Source organism: Trachypithecus francoisi, unplaced genomic scaffold (assembly GCF_009764315.1).
Source record: "Trachypithecus francoisi isolate TF-2019V2 unplaced genomic scaffold, Tfra_2.0 Lachesis_group17, whole genome shotgun sequence".
In the NCBI taxonomy this organism is placed as follows: domain Eukaryota; kingdom Metazoa; phylum Chordata; class Mammalia; order Primates; family Cercopithecidae; genus Trachypithecus; species Trachypithecus francoisi.
The window spans coordinates 15,179,634-15,196,148 of NW_022681462.1; the positions used below are offsets into that span (position 1 = coordinate 15,179,634).

General features: G+C 45.8%; 1 long non-coding RNA gene across 1 annotated transcript in view; it reads right to left on the reverse strand.

Moving 5' to 3' along the window:
• LOC117099742 overlaps positions 1–16,515 on the reverse strand; it is a 36,012-nt gene that overhangs the window by 8,418 nt on the left and 11,079 nt on the right. The window contains exons 2-3 of the long non-coding RNA XR_004443984.1: positions 10,707–10,818; positions 9,603–9,683 (exon numbers count right to left, since the gene is read on the reverse strand). This is a non-coding gene — a long non-coding RNA (uncharacterized LOC117099742). The remainder of the gene's footprint in view (positions 1–9,602; positions 9,684–10,706; positions 10,819–16,515) is intronic.

Consider the following 16,515-nt stretch of genomic DNA (forward strand, 5'->3'; position numbering starts at 1 on the left):
AGGCAGCTCTAGGGACATAACAGCCCTGGAGGGTGGGTCTGAGGGTCAGGGGTGCATGTGGAGACTGGGAGCCAGCTGGACAGAATGCCCTGAGGGAATCTGCTCTCCAGGGGTCCCTGGGAGCTTGGGCTTCTTCCTGACTTCTGGGTTTAGCAGGAGCCCACACTGGCGGTCCCTGGATGCACACAGGCCTCCAGCACACTTCCTCTCCATTTATTATATAAAGCAGAGCTAGCACTGCACACTCAGACTATGCCATGGGTACCCAGGGATGCCATCCTGGAGCTGGCTTTAGTTAATGTTTACATTTTGTCCACATTCCCCTCCAACTCCTACTCTCTCTTCTTTCCTCTAACCCTCGGTTTCTCTTATTCTTATTCTTCCCCATCTTTTTCATTTTATTTTATTTTATTTTTAATTTTAGAATCAAGGCCTCCGTCACCCAGGCTGGAAGAGAAATGGTGTGATCATAGCTCACTGCAGCCTCGAACTCCTGGCCTCAAGCCATCCTCCCACCTCAGCTCCCAAGTAGCTTGGGATTACAGGTGTGAGCCACCTCACTGTGCTCCCCATCGTTAATATGTTGAGACTCACTCTGGGAGGAGTGGATATTAAAGGACCCCAAATCTCTACTTCTCAGGACCTATATTTGATACTCCAGCCAGCAGCTTCTGAATTTCACACCTAACAGCAGCAGGGGTTCTGGATGTTCTCATGGCAACCCCGATTTACACCCAAGAAGGGGCCTTCTGGGTGGCCACCTGGATCCTGGGTGCTTTTCCCTGGGCAGTGTTTATACTAAAGGCCTGCTCGCAACCTGAATCTGCTGCGCGTTGAGCCCGCTCTCCTCCCCCTCCCCGCCCCACCCCACCGCACCCCACCCAGCCTCTGCTCTTCCTGCCCTTCTCCTTTCTGCTGCGCCAAGGTGGAGCCCAGCTGCCTCCCTACCCAGCCCTCTGTGACTCAGTGGAAGCCAGTGGCTACTTCCCCCTCCCACCCACCCACACTCACATTCCAACGGCCAGCTCACTTGCTTCTTGGCACTCGAACTGCACCCACCAGGCCTCTGACTAGAGTAAATAGTCATCTCTTTATGGGACAATTTATGACCAGGGCCAGCCCAGTATGGGAAGAGGTCACGTGTATCTTACCCTCTGAGCACACTCCTTTCGCTCCACAGCTAATGACTGACCTCTGTGGATCTTTCTTTCTGGCCCCTGGCTGACCTGGGGCATTTTATTTAGAAGAACTAGAGTCAGCCTTCAGTGTTGTACCTAACACAGTGCCGACTCAATGCATCTTTGAATAAAAGAGGTTTAAAAAAAAAAGTACTGGCCAGGCGCTGTGGCTCACGCCTGTAATCCCAGCACTTTGGGAGGCTGAGGCGGGCAGATCACCTGAGGTCAGGAGTTCGAGACCAACCTGACTAACATGGAGAAACCCCATCTCTACTAAAAGTACAAAAAGATTAGCCGGGCATGGTGGCAGGCGCCGGCAATCCCAGCTACTTGGGAGGCTGAGGCAGGAGAATTGCTTGAACTCGAGGAGCAGAGGTTGCAGTGAGCTGAGATCACGCCACTGCACTCCAGCCTGGCGACAGAGCAGGTCTCCATATCCAAAAAAAAAAAAAAAATTACAAATAAATAGAGAGTAATTCCCCAGGACCTGACAGATCCTACTATTTTGGTAAGGACTCATTTAGGCCACACCTGGGAAGTTGGGTGGTTTAAAGTGGAGTTAGTGACACCTGAGTTAAGCCCCATCTCTGCTGCTGTAAGATCTCAAGCACATTTTATGACCTACCTAAGCCTCTGTTCCTCACCTGTGCACTGGGGATGACACTCTGTATTTCATCAATTCTAGGATGTGCAGCTTTCTGCATCTTAATCTCTCTGAAATTGGGCCATGTCTTACAGTTGATATGGGGGTGGGAGGTTGTGTAATCCCACTCCTGGATCGACTATAGTGCCTCTACAGTGCCCTGCCAGAGAAGCCCACACCCCACCTCCTGAGCCAGTGTGGCCATCTGACTTGTTCTGGCCAATGGAGTGTGAAGCAAGAGACATCTATCACATCTAGGCTGCAGGTTTCAAAGGCAACTGTCGTTCAGCTTATGCTCTTTTTCATCCACCTCAGCAGCCAGCAAAGTTCCAGATGGAGGCTGTTTCGTGGGCCCAGTCCCACAGGAAAGAAGATGTGGAGCTGAGCTGAAGCCAGTGGGCATTTAAGGAACAGAAGCATAAACCTTTCTTCTTCAGCCATTGTGACTGGGGTTCTGTGTTTTGACAGCACAGTCTAGAATATCCTGACTGGTACTGAATGCTCCAGTTAAGTGACAGATTCCTTTTTCTTTCTTAGTACATAGTGTTGTATCTCACAATTGTTGGTATTGTTGATTCAATGAAACACGGTAGTGCCTCTCACAGACGAATGTAGGTAAATCACTTAGCACAATACCCTGCCCACAGTAAGTGCTCCGTTCATGTTAGCCATTGGTATATTTCTAGCCCTCAGCATACAGCCAATGTTTAATACACGCTTGGAGGATGATACTGATGACACATGAGATTGGGACCCCCCTTAGATCCCGTGGCATGAGAAAGAGTATTGTAAAAAGACAAACTTACAACAAATTTAGTTTAAAGATCTCAACCAGCTTTGTTGCAATTCTAGAATTGGGCAACACTTCATTCCATAAAATAGAACAAGTGTTCCAATGAACTGAGGAGAAGAGTCTGGCTTTACAGACAGAAAAGGTTGAAGAAAGCAAAAACAAAGAACAAAAAGCAGATTGATCATTTCAAAGTTACTTGCCTTGTAAGGCGGGGACAGAGAGATGGAAGAGTAGAAAAATCGCTATTAGTGAGTATCACGTTACTTCGGGCTACCTTTTGCGTGTAAGGATTAAGGCAGAGGAAACTTCAGTATCGTGCCAATTGAAGATTGAAACTGGCCTGTTTGGGAAATTGGCTGTTACCTTATTTCTCAGAAGGTCAGATAACTTAGTTTTAGTTTGGTGAAGTGGAACTTTGGCATGCGTGACTTTTTGTTTTTGTTTTTGTTTTTTTTTGAGATGGAGTTTTGTTCTCATTGCCCAGGCTGGAGTGCAATGGCGTGATTTCGGCTCACCACAACCTCCACCTCCCGGGTTCAAGTGATTCTCCTGCCTCAGCCTCCTGAGTAGCTGGGATTACAGACATGGGCCACCATGCCCGGCTAATTTTGTATTGTTAGTAGAAACGGGGTTGCTCCGTGTTGGCCAGGCTGGTCTTGAACTCCTGAACTCAGGTGATCTGCCCACCTCAGCCTCCCAAAGTGCTGGGATTACAGGTGTGAGCAACCGCACCCAGCCATCATGACTCTATTTTTAGTCTTGTCTGTTGGCGCCTGGTGCAGGAGCTTAGTCCAAAACAAAGGCCTCCTGCAATTTTTATTTAACAGTATAGATAAGTTCAAGTAAATAAAGGAGCTTTGGCACTTGCTTTTGGAGGCTCTTTGAGGGTGTAGGTGTTTCTGATGACCTTTCTGAAAGCTTTTTCAGGGGCTACTCGTTTAGGCAGGTAACTAAGAATGCTGAGTTTTTATTTTTATTAGTGAACAGCTTATTGCCTGGGATATGAGAAAGAGGAAGAAATGACTCAAGTGTGATGTGGCAAATTTTTGGTGCAACAGAATAAAGAAACTGCAGTCTCTTAGAGCAAAATAGAAGCATCTTGAATTTTTGCAGAATCAAGTATGGACCACAGATCCTGCTCTGAAGATACCATACTTCCAGCTAATTCTTGATCTTCTGTGTGCCAAACCCCGTGCTCTGGAACAAACCTCTCCAGGAATTTTATAGCCAGCCCCTGCAGACCCAAAAGTAGGGAGAGTGTTCTACATGCTGGGTTGGGCTCGGGTGCTGGAGGGCAGCCAGGTCTGCTCCTGACTTGCCAGAGCCACTTCCCATGCCTTTGGCATCCTCTCACCTGAACCTCCTATTACCTGTCTGTCTCCTCCTTTACTTCCTCCACTTGGGAAGATGACAAAAGTAATTTATCCTAAAGTATTATTGGTTTGTGCGTTACTTAAATGGCAACCTAGAAAGTGAAAAAAGGAAATCACAGGACTGTATGTTAGGTTATCTTAGGGATCTGTTAATTGCAAGAGACAGAAACTTAAGATGGCTTAAGTTTTTAAAAAGGGAGGACTTATTATCAGGAAACTGGAATTCACATGAAACTTGATTGCAGATGGTACAGTGTGGTCTCAAGGGAAATGGAAAGTCCTCAGGCAGCTAGCTACTCCCTCCAACTCTTCCTCACTCTCTGGAGTTCCATGTTTCTCATCTCTCCTGCCTGCATCCACCTCAATCTTTTCTCTCAGCACACAGCTGTCTTCACTCAGCTGTCAGCTTGCACATGGTCTCATAAAATGGCTGCCCAAAAATGTGGCTTTCAAGTCCAGCACCAACTAGCTAGACTTTCTGTGGCCTCCAGTTCCTGAGAGGCAGGATCTGGCTTCATGTAGCCTACAGATGATTCCACTGAGGTCAGTTGACCATATCTGGTCAACTGAATTGGCTCAGTCAGTCATGGTGCTGCTACTATTGGGCCAGTTAGTTTCCCTTAAAGACCAGGATGGTTGGTGTATTATGCAGGATTTGTTGAGCTGCATGTGGCAGAATATTCAAAACAATAGCAGCTTAAAAATAAAACTTCTGGGCCGGGTGCGGTGGCTCAAGCCTGTAATCCCAGCACTTTGGGAGGCCGAGATGGGCGGATCACGAGGTCAGGAGATCGAGACCATCCTGGCTAACACGGTGAAACCCCGTCTCTACTAAAAATACAAAAAACTAGCAGGGCGAGGTGGCGGGCGCCTGTAGTCCCAGCTACTCCGGAGGCTGAGACAGGAGAATGGCGTAAACCCGGGAGGCGGAGCTTGCAGTGAGCTGAGATCGGGCCACTGCACTCCAGCCTGGGTGGCAGAGCAAGACTCCGTCTCAAAAAATAAAATAAAATAAAATAAAACTTCTGGCTAGGTATGGTGGCTCATGTCTGTAATCCCAGCACTTTGGGAGGCTGAGGTGGGTGAATCACCTGAGGTCAGGAGTTTGAGACAAGCCTGGCCAACATGGTGAAACTCCATTTCTACTAAAAATACAAAAATACAAAAATCAGCTGGCCGTGGTGGCAGGCCCCTGTAATCTCAGCTACTTGGGAGGCTGAGGCCAGAGAACTGCTTGAACCCAGCAGGCAGAGGTTGCAGTGTGCTGAGACTCTGCCACTGCACTCCAACCTGGGTGACAAGAGTGAAACTCCATCTCTCTCTCTCTCTCTCTCTCTAGATATATATAAAATATATAATATATAAGTTTATATAAGCTTATATATAATATATTATATATAAATATATAATATATAAGTTTATATAAGCTTATATATAATATATTATATATAAATATATTAAGTATAATATATAAATATATAATATATAAGTTTATATAAGCTTATATATTATATATAAATATATTAAGTATAATATATAAAATATATATAACTTACATATTATATTTTAATATATATATATTATATATAAATATATAATATATATAACTTACATATTATATTTTAATATATATATATTTTTTTTCTTTCTCATCTAAGAGGTGAGCAGTCCAGGACTGGTACAGTGGCCCCTTGATCACTATCTGGTATGCAGCTTCTATCCTCAAGGGCACCTCATGATCCAAGATGGCTGCTGCAGCTCCAGTCATTACATCATATGGAGTTGCAGGCTGGAAGGAGGAAAGAAAGACAAAAGCTCCTCCACTCCCTGCTGTCATTCTCCCATGAAGCAGCCTTATTAGGAATCCCACAGAACACTTGCACTTATCTCATTGCTAGAACCTAGTCGCATAGGTTGTGCACACTTAGCTGTAATAAAGTCTGAGAAATGAAGGGGTTTTTTTAGCAAGACACATTGTCACCCAGAATATAATCAGGGTCCTTCCACCAAAACAAAGAATCGAGAATGGGTATTGAGGGATGCTCAGAGTCGAAGCTAGAATTGGGAGGAAATAAAGGAAATATATAACTTCCAGTTATATTGTAATGTTTTCTTTTTCTATAAGAAGGCCATGTCACTTTGGAAATTTAAAACATAAGTAAAAGAACCATTTTGGAAAAAATAAGAGAAATCCTGGAAAAGAGAAATCAGCACTTATCCTATAGGATTAATTTCTGAAAGTGGAATTTCAGGCATCAGAGAGATGGTGTTTTAGAAGAAGGAGTAGAGACCCTGCCAGAGGCCCTCAAGCCAATGCATACGAACACATGGGGCTAGGGCACACTGCCTATGAGGTAACCCTACTCCACAAAGAGCAGTTTAAAAAAAAAAAAAAAGCCTATCCAGGTTGAGAGAGTTCTGTAGGTGTGGATGTTCATCCTTTCCTACACTTGAAGCCAAATATATGTTTTAATACATGCTAGCTTTGGCCAGGTGCAGTGGCTCATGCCCATAATCTCAGCACTTTGGGAGGCCGAGACAGGAGGATCGCTTGAGCTCAGGAATTCAAGACCAGCCTGGGCAAAAGAGGGAGACCTCATCTCTACTAAAACAATTTAAAAATTAGCCGGGTATGGTGGCACACATCTGTAGTCCCAGCTACTTGGGAGGCTGAGGTGGGAGGATCATTTGGGCCCAGGAGGACAAGGCTGCAGTGAGCCATGATTGCACCACTGCACTCCAGCTTGGGTAACAGAGTGAGACCCTGTCTTAAAAACAAAACAAAACAAAAACATACAAACAAACAAAAAAACACATGCTAATCTCCATGTCTGTCTACCCTTTTCTTCTCCACTTCACAATGTCACTCATGGAGGGGAAACATGAAGTTTGCCATCCACTCGAATGCAGTTCTCCCTTTCTCCTCACCACAATCACTCCCTATGCAACTACCTGAGAACTCTTTCAGAAATGTAAGGCAAGCCTGTTCCTCCACTGTTTAAACCCTTCTTAGATTCCCTGACCAAGGCAGGCAAAATCCCTCCTCATGGGGCCCCTTCCCTAATTTCCAGTCCTGCTTTCTGTCAGCTACTCTGTCTCTTCCTCCTCCCCAGATAGAGCCTCCAAGAAGCTCCTGCTGTCTGGGATGCCCTGCCCTCCATTGTCTACCTAGCAAACTCCTACTTTCCCTTCAATGGCCCACTCAAAGGCACCTCCTCTGTGAACACTTCCTTGATTGTCTACAGGCATGAGCCTTTTTAAAATTTTTTTTGCGAGGCCGAGCGCGGTGGCTCAAGCCTGTAATCCCAGCACTTTGGGAGGCCGAGGAGGGAGGATCAAGAGGTCAGGAGATCCAGACCATCTTGGCTAACACGGTGAAACCCCGTCTCTACTAAAAATACAAAAAACTAGCCGGGCGTGGTGGCAGGCGCCTGTAGTCCCAGCTACTCGGATGCTGAGGCGGGAGAATGGCGTGAACCCGGGAGGCGGAGCTTGCAGTGAGCCGAGATCGCGCCACTGCACTCCAGCCTGGGGGACACAGCCAGACTCCGTCTCAAAAAAAAAAAAAAAAAAAAAAAAATTTCTTTTGTGTTCCTGTGACACTTCATGACCATCTCTGCCAGTAGGTCTGTCTTTTCCATTAGAGCATGAACTCTTCCAGGGTAGAAACTAGGCTTTATTTTTGTCTGTGCCTCAATGCCAAGCACAGAACCTGGCATGAACTAGGTGCCCAGTGTAAGGCAGTTATAAGGCAATAGAGCATAGTGGTTAAGAGCATAAACTCTGGTGCTACCCCTCCTGAGTTCGAGGCCAGGTTCTGCTACCTACCTAACAGCTATGTGCTTCAGTTTTCCCACTTGTAAAATGGGGATAAAGGTACTTCCTACCCCATAAGTTTCTGTTGAAGACTCAATGAAGGAATATATGCAAAGGGTTCATCACTCATTACATGAAAGCCATCATCTTTATTACTTCTGAATACAGTGCTAGGCAGCAGAAGGGGCATTTGGAACCCCACCACTCACCAGCTCAAAGGCTTTGGTCAGACAAGACTACCTCTTTGACAGATGTAAGTTGATATTATTTTAAAATACGTTGTGCATTTCATCTTCTTGGAGAAACTCAGGGAAGTTACAAAATACCATCTCTTTGTTTGAAGGATCTTGCATAATTCCTTGGCCCTAGTCCATTTGTAGGGAGCACATTTAGTGGTCCATTTTAGGGAGCACAAACAGAGTGTTGGAAAAGGCTTGCCTGGAAAGGGCTAACCACAGAGCTTTAGGAGCTGGGCTCTGGGGAAAGAGAGATTTCTAGGGATGGTGGAAGATGAGGCCTCCCTGCCCTCTGGGGCCCTGGGAGGCGTCGTCATGGTGATGCAGAGTGTAGGTCCGCTTTGCATGTATTTGGGGCTTTTTGTTTCTTCTGTGCTGATTAGGGTCCGTTGAACTAGATTATGGAGAAATGAGGTACAGAGAAAGGGAAATACTTTCTTCAGCCAGGGTAGCATGGGAAGTTATTGGAAAAGCAAGGACTAGAACTTATTAGTTAACTTATTAATTAACCCATATTTATGGAGCCCACTCTATGCCAGGCCCAATTCTAGGTACAGAGGACTTGGCAGAGAGCACGGCAGACAGTGTCTCTGGTCTAATGGGGACAGCAGGCAGGAAACAAATAAATATGTGCCATATTTCACTGATCCTAAGATGTCCCTCCTTTTTTCACATTTTAAAATCTCTGAAATCAAGGTGTATGCATCTGACAATCAGTGATATGTCTTGAGAGCATTTTCTTCTTTCATAGTCATATGTAAAATAATGCTCTACCTTACAACTGATGGCATCTGAGATTTAATAAGATATAGTAATATGATTCAAGTGATGGCATTCCCACCTCCTTAACACTGATTTATTTTCCATCCAAGCAACTTATAGTAGAAACTCCTGCCTGAAATGGCCAACTTCTCTAATTGATCTATTTCTAGGACTTCTTTAGAAATTCATGGTTCTTTCAGTTATATTTCTGTGAATCCACTTTTCTTTAGAACCAACAAAGACGCTGCCTGTATCAGTAAGGAATTTATTTGGCTACAAATAGGAGAAAACCAGAACCACAGTGATTGACACTGATTTGCATGATCCTGGGGCTGGCGCAGCTGCTCATCAGGCATCCAGGCTGCTTCTTTCATTTTACTCTACCATCCTCCATGCAGGACTTTACTCCTCATGGTCACAAGACAGCTGCTGTACTTCCTGGTCTCACTTCCATGTTCCAGGCAGGAGAAGGGAGGAAGGACAAAAGGCATGCCAGTCCCCCCACTCCTTTTTTAATAATCAGGAAAACAAGCTTTGCCAGAAGTGTCACTAGGCTGCACTTACCTATTTCTCACAGTCCGTGTGGTGTCACACGCTCACCTCTAGCTAGAAGATGCGAGTGGAAAAGGGGGTTGTGTGAGTGAAGACGAGAAGCCAAGGGTGTCTGCTCTGCTGAAGAAATAGAGCAATGGAGTTCTAGTGAGCACTTTGCGTGTGTGATGGCATTTGTAGTGCAATCAGAGGGAGGAGGGGATGCCATTCCTATTCCTGATGGGAAATCACTACACAGATTTGCCTCACCTGAAAATGTGACAGAAGCCAGTCAGCAATGTCATGACAGAGCCTGGGCTTCTTCATGCTTGTCTCCATATATCCAGCCACCTTGAGGAAGAGGATGATCCCGCAGGCGCCAGCCATGTTACTAGCCACTTTCTAATTTCCAAATAAGAGGGAAAGGAACATTCCAGACCAGGGTAGTCCACCCCCAACTCTTGGAGCAGAGCTTCAATTCTTCCCAGAGACTCCGAAATGACTCTATCAAGAAGTTGAATAGCTCACAAGGGACCAAAATTGCCAGGCCAGAAGATGGAGACAGTCTCAACCAGATGTTCATGTCCTGAGGGCAGGACATAAGCCCTGGGCTGAGGCCCAGCAAGGATCTCACCTTAAGGGGAAGGAGGAGGAGGGCTGGGTCAGGGGAGAGACCCTTTGAGGGACTGGCTGTTGGGGGATCAAGCGCATTAACAAAGTTGTTGGTCTTTGACAATCTTCTTTACCTGTCTGATGGTCTTTTCCCATCTATCTTTTCATTCTAGGCTTGTCAACTAACACATCAATATAATTCCTTTTGGAAATGGCTGAAAAACTATAAACACAGAACTTATTGGTAGCTACAGTGGTAGATTGTAAAAATGCCCACAATCCTTCACTGCGTCTATATGTTTACCCCTGAGCTAAATGACTCTGTGTCCCTCCTCCATCGAGAGGAGCAGACTACCTCTCCGTTACTGCGACTGGGGCTGCCCTAGGGGCTCGCTCTGGCCAGTAGAATGCAGTGGACCTTGTTTGTACACTTCTGATGCTCTTATCTATTTCTCTCTCTGGAAACTTGTGTGAACAAGCCCGAGCTAGTCTGCTGGAGAATGAGAAACACAGAGAAGCTGCCCCAGCTGAGGCTGTCCTAGTCCAGCCAGGCCCCAGCCCACCAGGCAGCTGGCCTCTGAGCATGGGCAAGATGGCAGAAATACGCAACACTGCAGAATCGCAAGCTAAAGGATAGTTGTTTTGAGCCACTAAGTTTAGGGAAGATCTGTTAAACAGGAAGAGCTAACTGATAGACTTACTCTGTGCTGGACACTGGCTAGGAGCTTATGTAATAGTCATTTCTTTTAGCTATATTCGTACCTGTCGGTGTGCAGAGTGTGTGTTCAGGGGAGAAATAGCTTGGTCTGCTTCTGCTTGTGTTTCCATTCCGGCTGAATTTCTGTGTACTCAATTGCTCTAAAAAGCTTTCAGTCTCCAACAAAAGGACCAGAATGTTCTGTGATAATTCCTGAACATTCCTCAGTCTCTAGTCCCTTAAAAGTGTGTGGGATTAGGGAAGTGGTGCTCTAGTTGGAATCCATCCAACTTTTCAGCCTGCAGAGATTCTATCTGGGGAGGTTTCTTGCTGTTTTTAAGCATATGTAGGTTCCTAGATATCAGGAACTAAGGGAGGATCCTTTTGTGCCACTTACCAGGCAGTCCTAGGGCACTGAGGGAGGGAAGGTAAGACACTAGATGCTTTCTCTGTAGTATGAAATGGGGGAGTCTGTGGAAGGTGGTCGCTTAAAGCCCTGGGCAGGATGACAGTCACCAAAGCAGTGAGCATGATAAGTGCCAACCTAGGGTAACCTCACGCCAGGGAAGAAGGTGTGACCTTAGGCTGGTGGCAATATCTACCTGGAAAGCTGCACTCCAGTGTGGATAGCCTCACTCTGGATTTTACTGTGGGCTGCAGACACAGTTTGCCATAACCCTTGGTGTAACACACACTTAAAGTCAAGGTGCCTGCCAAAAGATAATAACTATAAATGTAAAATTACAAATCATTAAGGGTAATATGATACAAATGGCGATAGAAGCATTGGCAGTATTTTACTTTGATTTCATTTTTGCTTGTCTCTCACTGCCAGCCTTGTCTGAAGTTGCTGCTGAGGGCACCTCATTCACACACCATTTACCCTTCAGCTATGGCACTGACATTGTCCCCTCAAGGAGCACTAGAGTGGAGGTCAAGGACACCCTCCCACACAAACTATGGTTATTTCTCAGAAATCCAGATTTAACTTTTCACAATGGGTTTCTTTATTTACCCTTTGGGAAATGCATGGAAATGTTCAATTTCCTTTGGGAACTGGAAGTCAATATTAGCCGTTAATTCAAACAGCATCCTTCATGAAATGCTTAAGGCAGGCTTGTAAGAAACCAATTGACTGAATTTGTTTACTACCTGTGGGCTTTGGCTAGAGGAGGGAAGACTAGTCAACACTTGGGCCTTAAAAAATCTGAACTCAAGTGTCATGTCCTTTCTTTTCCCAAGGGACGTAGGAAAATTGGAAAGTGGTCATTTCTCAACTATTTCCCTTTATAGCTGTTGAGAGGTAGATGGTGCTGAATATCTGTTTCAGTGCAGCAAAATCAAAAAAGAAAGGAGCAAACAACAAAAAATATAGTTTTTGTTTTGTTTTGTTTTTGTTTTTTGAGACAGAGTTTTGCTCTGGTCACCCAGGCTGGAGTCCAGTGGTGGGATCTCTGCTCACTGCAACCTCTGCCTCCTGGGTTCAAGCGATTCTCCTGCCTCAGCCTTCCGAGTAGCTGGGACTACATGCACCTGCCACCACGCCTGGCTAATTGTTGTATTTTTAGTAGGCACAGGGTTTCACCATATTGGCCAGGCTGGTCTCGAACTTCTGATCTCAAGTGATCTGCCTGCCGTGGCCTCCCTATGTGCTGGGATTACAGGTTTGAGCCACTGCGGCTGGCTGAAAAAATACATAAGCGTTAAAACACTCTTGACGTGTTTTTGTATCAAACTTACAGGGAAGGAGCTCAGCTCGGTTAACCATTCCATCACTGAGAGCAGCCCCTACTCAAAGACAGTTAATGTCTCCAAGGGTGACTGATGAGAGGATTTCTGATGAAGGATTTCAGAGTCTTCAAGTTGAAGACTTGGGGCTGCGTGGGTCTCACTTCATCTTCCCCTTTTTTAGCTCCCCTGTGGCTACCTATTTCCAAGGAGCTCTGTGCTCCTAATGACAAGGAAAACCCAGAGGCTTAAAATAGAGCTCATTTCCCAGAATCTCAGGTACTCAGTGGAGAGAGGGGTGGGGACTTCTTGGACACAAGCTCACATTAGCTGATGAAACACAGCTGCATGTGCCCCACACCCACAGGGAAGAAAACTTGTTTTGCTGGGAAATACTGCAGAGGTTTTTGCCTCATTTTCATGGGAAGGGCTAAAGCTTCCACCCTCTGGCAACATGGACCAGACCCAAATGAACCTGTGGCTGACACCAGCTTTTTCTAATGTAGGTGCTCAGTTGGCTGGGCATGGTGGCTCACACCTGTAATCCCAGCACTTTGGGAGGCTGAAGTGGGTGGATCACCTGAGATCAGGAATTTGAGACCAGCCTGGCCAACATCGTGAAACCCTGTCTCTACGAAAAATACAAAAAATAGCGTGGTGGCAGGTGCCTGTAATTCCAGCGACCCAGGAGGCAGAAAAGGAGAATTGCTTGAACCTGGGAGGTAAAGATTGCAGTGAGCTGAGAGAGCGCCACTGCACTCCAGCCTGGGCAACACAGCAAGACTCCGTCTCAAAAAAAAAAAAAAAAGAAGAAGAAGAAGAAGAAGAAGACAGTGCTCAGTCAATTCCCAGCTATGAGAACTGCGTTAGAGCTATAGCCCTATAGCCCCATAACTCTCATTTTGATGTGTGTTACCTGAGCACTTGAGGTCATCTGTGAGCAAAGTTTGCCAGCCCAGGCATCTCCTCCTGAGACTGCTGGCTTCTGAAGCACACTTCACTTGGTGTGAAACTTCTCATTTTGAAGGAAGCTTTATAATGTGGCCCGATGATCCTTAGTCCATCATGTTATACGCAACCCAGGAGCAAGGTGGTCCTAACTATTAACACTAGGTGTGTGTTCACAGCCAGGTGTGGTGGTGCACACCTGTAATCCCAGCTGCTTGGGAAGCTGAAGTGAGAGGATCACTGGAGCCCATGAGTTTGAGTCCTGGGCAACATAGTGAAACTCTCTAAAAAATTTAATGATTGCTAGTTAGAATGGCAATCATTTAAAAATCAGGAAACAACAGGTGCTGGAGAGGATGTGGAGAAACAAGAACACTTTTACACTGTTGGTGGGACTGTAAACTAGTTCAACCATTATGGAAGACAGTGTGGTGATTCCTCAAGGATCTAGAACTAGAAATACCATTTGACCCAGCCATCCCTTTACTGGGTATATACCCAAAGGATTATAAATCATGCTGCTATAAAGACACATGCACACGTATGTTTATTGCAGCACTATTCACAATAGCAAAGACTTGGAACCAACCCAAATGTCCATCATTGACAGACTGGATTAAGAAAATGTGGCACATATACACCATGGAATACTATGCAGCCATAAAAAAGGATGAGTTCGTGTCCTTTGTAGGGACATGGATGCAGCTGGAAACCATCATTCTCAGCAAACTATCGCAAGAACAGAAAATCAAACACCACATGTTCTCACTCATAGGTGGGAACTGAACAATGAGATCACTTGGACACAGGAAGGAGAACATCACACATCGAGGCCTATTGTGGGGTGGGGAGGGATAGCATTAGGAGATACACCTAAAGTAGACGACGAGTTAATGGGTACAGCACACCAACTTGGCACATGCATACATATGTAACAAACTGGCACATTGTGCACATGTACCCTAGAACTTAAAGTATAATTAAAAAAATAAATCCCACTACCCCGCCCCTCCTTTCCCTACCCCCCTGCCCCTCCCCTCCCCACCCCACCCCCGCCCCCCACTGCCAACACACACAATCCCTACTGTTCACAGCATAGCACAGGACATCTTCCTTAGCTTCTTTGCTTGGGGATGCTGGCCCAAGAAAATAATAACAGCAAGCATGATGGATTAGTTCTTTACTGCTGTGCAATAAATGCAATAAATCACCCCAAAATGAAGCCACTTGATAATAAAACACTTGCTATCTCACACAGTTTCTGTGGGTCAGAAATTCAGGAGTAACTTAGTTTGACAATTCTGGTTCAGGGTTTCTTATGAGGTTGAAGACATCTGAAAGCTTGACTGGGGCTGGAAAATTTGCTTCCAAGAGGCTCCTCACATGACTGGCAAGTTGATGCTGGCTATTGGCAGGAGGCCTTAGCTTCTAGATTATGTGAAGGTATTACTTTAAAAATTTAAAATATATATTACACTCATAGGTATGCACAGGAGGGATCTAAAATTCCCCCTACCTTTGTAATGTTGTCTGTTCTCCTGAATGTCCCCGCCTGCTTCCTCTGGGTACCTGTCTATCTCCACTGAGACATGTGTCCATGCTCCCCAAGGTCAGGTGCCTCACTTTCTAGTGCCTGCAACCCTGTGTCCTTGCCCATCTCCTCTTCCCCCATTGCTCAGGACCTGACCCAGCATGACACACACAAAAGGCACTCAACATGAAGAGAATTGAATAGAACCAGCCTCCACCATAGTGCGTTCCACAGAGAGGATGTAACCCTGACCTTGAAGAGAACTGTGCTCAGTTAGAGTGAGCAAAAACGTGGATTTCAATTGTCCTGGTTTGATCTCCCCAAAATGAACTAATAACATCAGGGGTGCAGAGAGTGATGGGCGGTGGGGATGAAGAAATAGGAGCAGAAACCCCAACCATTTCTTTTCTAAGCTGGGTCAGGGCCTTCACTGCACCTGGAAGGCCCTGACCCAGCTTAGAAAAGGGGGTGCCTCCACCAGGCAGAGCAGACATAGCTGAAGACAGCTGACCATCCTCAAATGCAGCCCTGAGTTCTGACCTGCAGCTCACCAGAATGGAGAAATCCCTGGCAGGGCTGTGAGAGGCACAGAATGAAACAAAACCTTTGACTTAAAAACGCCAATGTGCTCTTTTCCACCCAGCTACTCCCCAGCGGTTCGTCTCTGCACAGGCAAGAAGGGGGGAGGAAGAAAAAGAGGAAGGAGAGGGACATTTCCTTCCACAGACCAGGTTGCCAAATAACTGCTCTAAGATGCCTCTTCTCGCTGGGTCTTCTGGACAATACGGCCCTGCTACTTGTTCAGAAAACACTGCCTTCTCATATGCCACTCACTCCCACTAGAGAAAGTGCTTCCTCCCTGCTCTGCTTCCCTTATCTTGAGCCTTCACACTCTCTCTGGGCAGAGTACTTTCTTCACTGCTCCCCACTTTGGCCATGCTGCTTCCTCTTTGTTTTGTTTTGAGGCAGAGTCTTGCTCTGTCACCGGGGCTGGAGTGCGATGGTGCGATTATGGCTCACTGCAGCCTCGACCTCCCAGGCTCAAGCAATCCTCCTGCCTCAGCCACCTGAGTAGCTGGGACTACAAGTGCACACCACCATGCCTGCCTATTTTTTATTTTTGGTAGAGACAGGGTTCGCTATGTTGCCCTGGCTGGTCTTGAATTTCTAGGCTCAGGCAATCCTCCTGCCTCAGCCTCCCAAAGTGTTAAGATTACAGACGAGAGCCACCATGCCTGGCTGGTTCCTCTTCCAAGGCCTGAGGAAGTCAGGACTCCTTTGTTTGCCCAGGACAGAACCACGCTGCATTCTAGCTTACGCTGGAAAAGGGAGGTATGGACAGAGTTACCAAATGATCCAGGAATTCCACATCTAGGTCTATACCCCCAAAATTTGAAAACAAGTATTCAAATTCTTGTACATGAATGTTGATAGTGGCATTATTCATAATAGCCAAAGGTAGAAACAACCCAAATGCTCATCAACTAATGAGTAGGTAAACAAAAAGTGGTGTATCTATGCAGTGGAATAGTATTCAGCCCCAAGAAATAATGATGTACTTAAACATTCTACAATGTTAACGAAGCCTGAAAACATTATACTAAGTGAAAGAATCCAGACACAAAAGGTCACATATTGTATGACTCCATTTATATGAAACTTTCAGA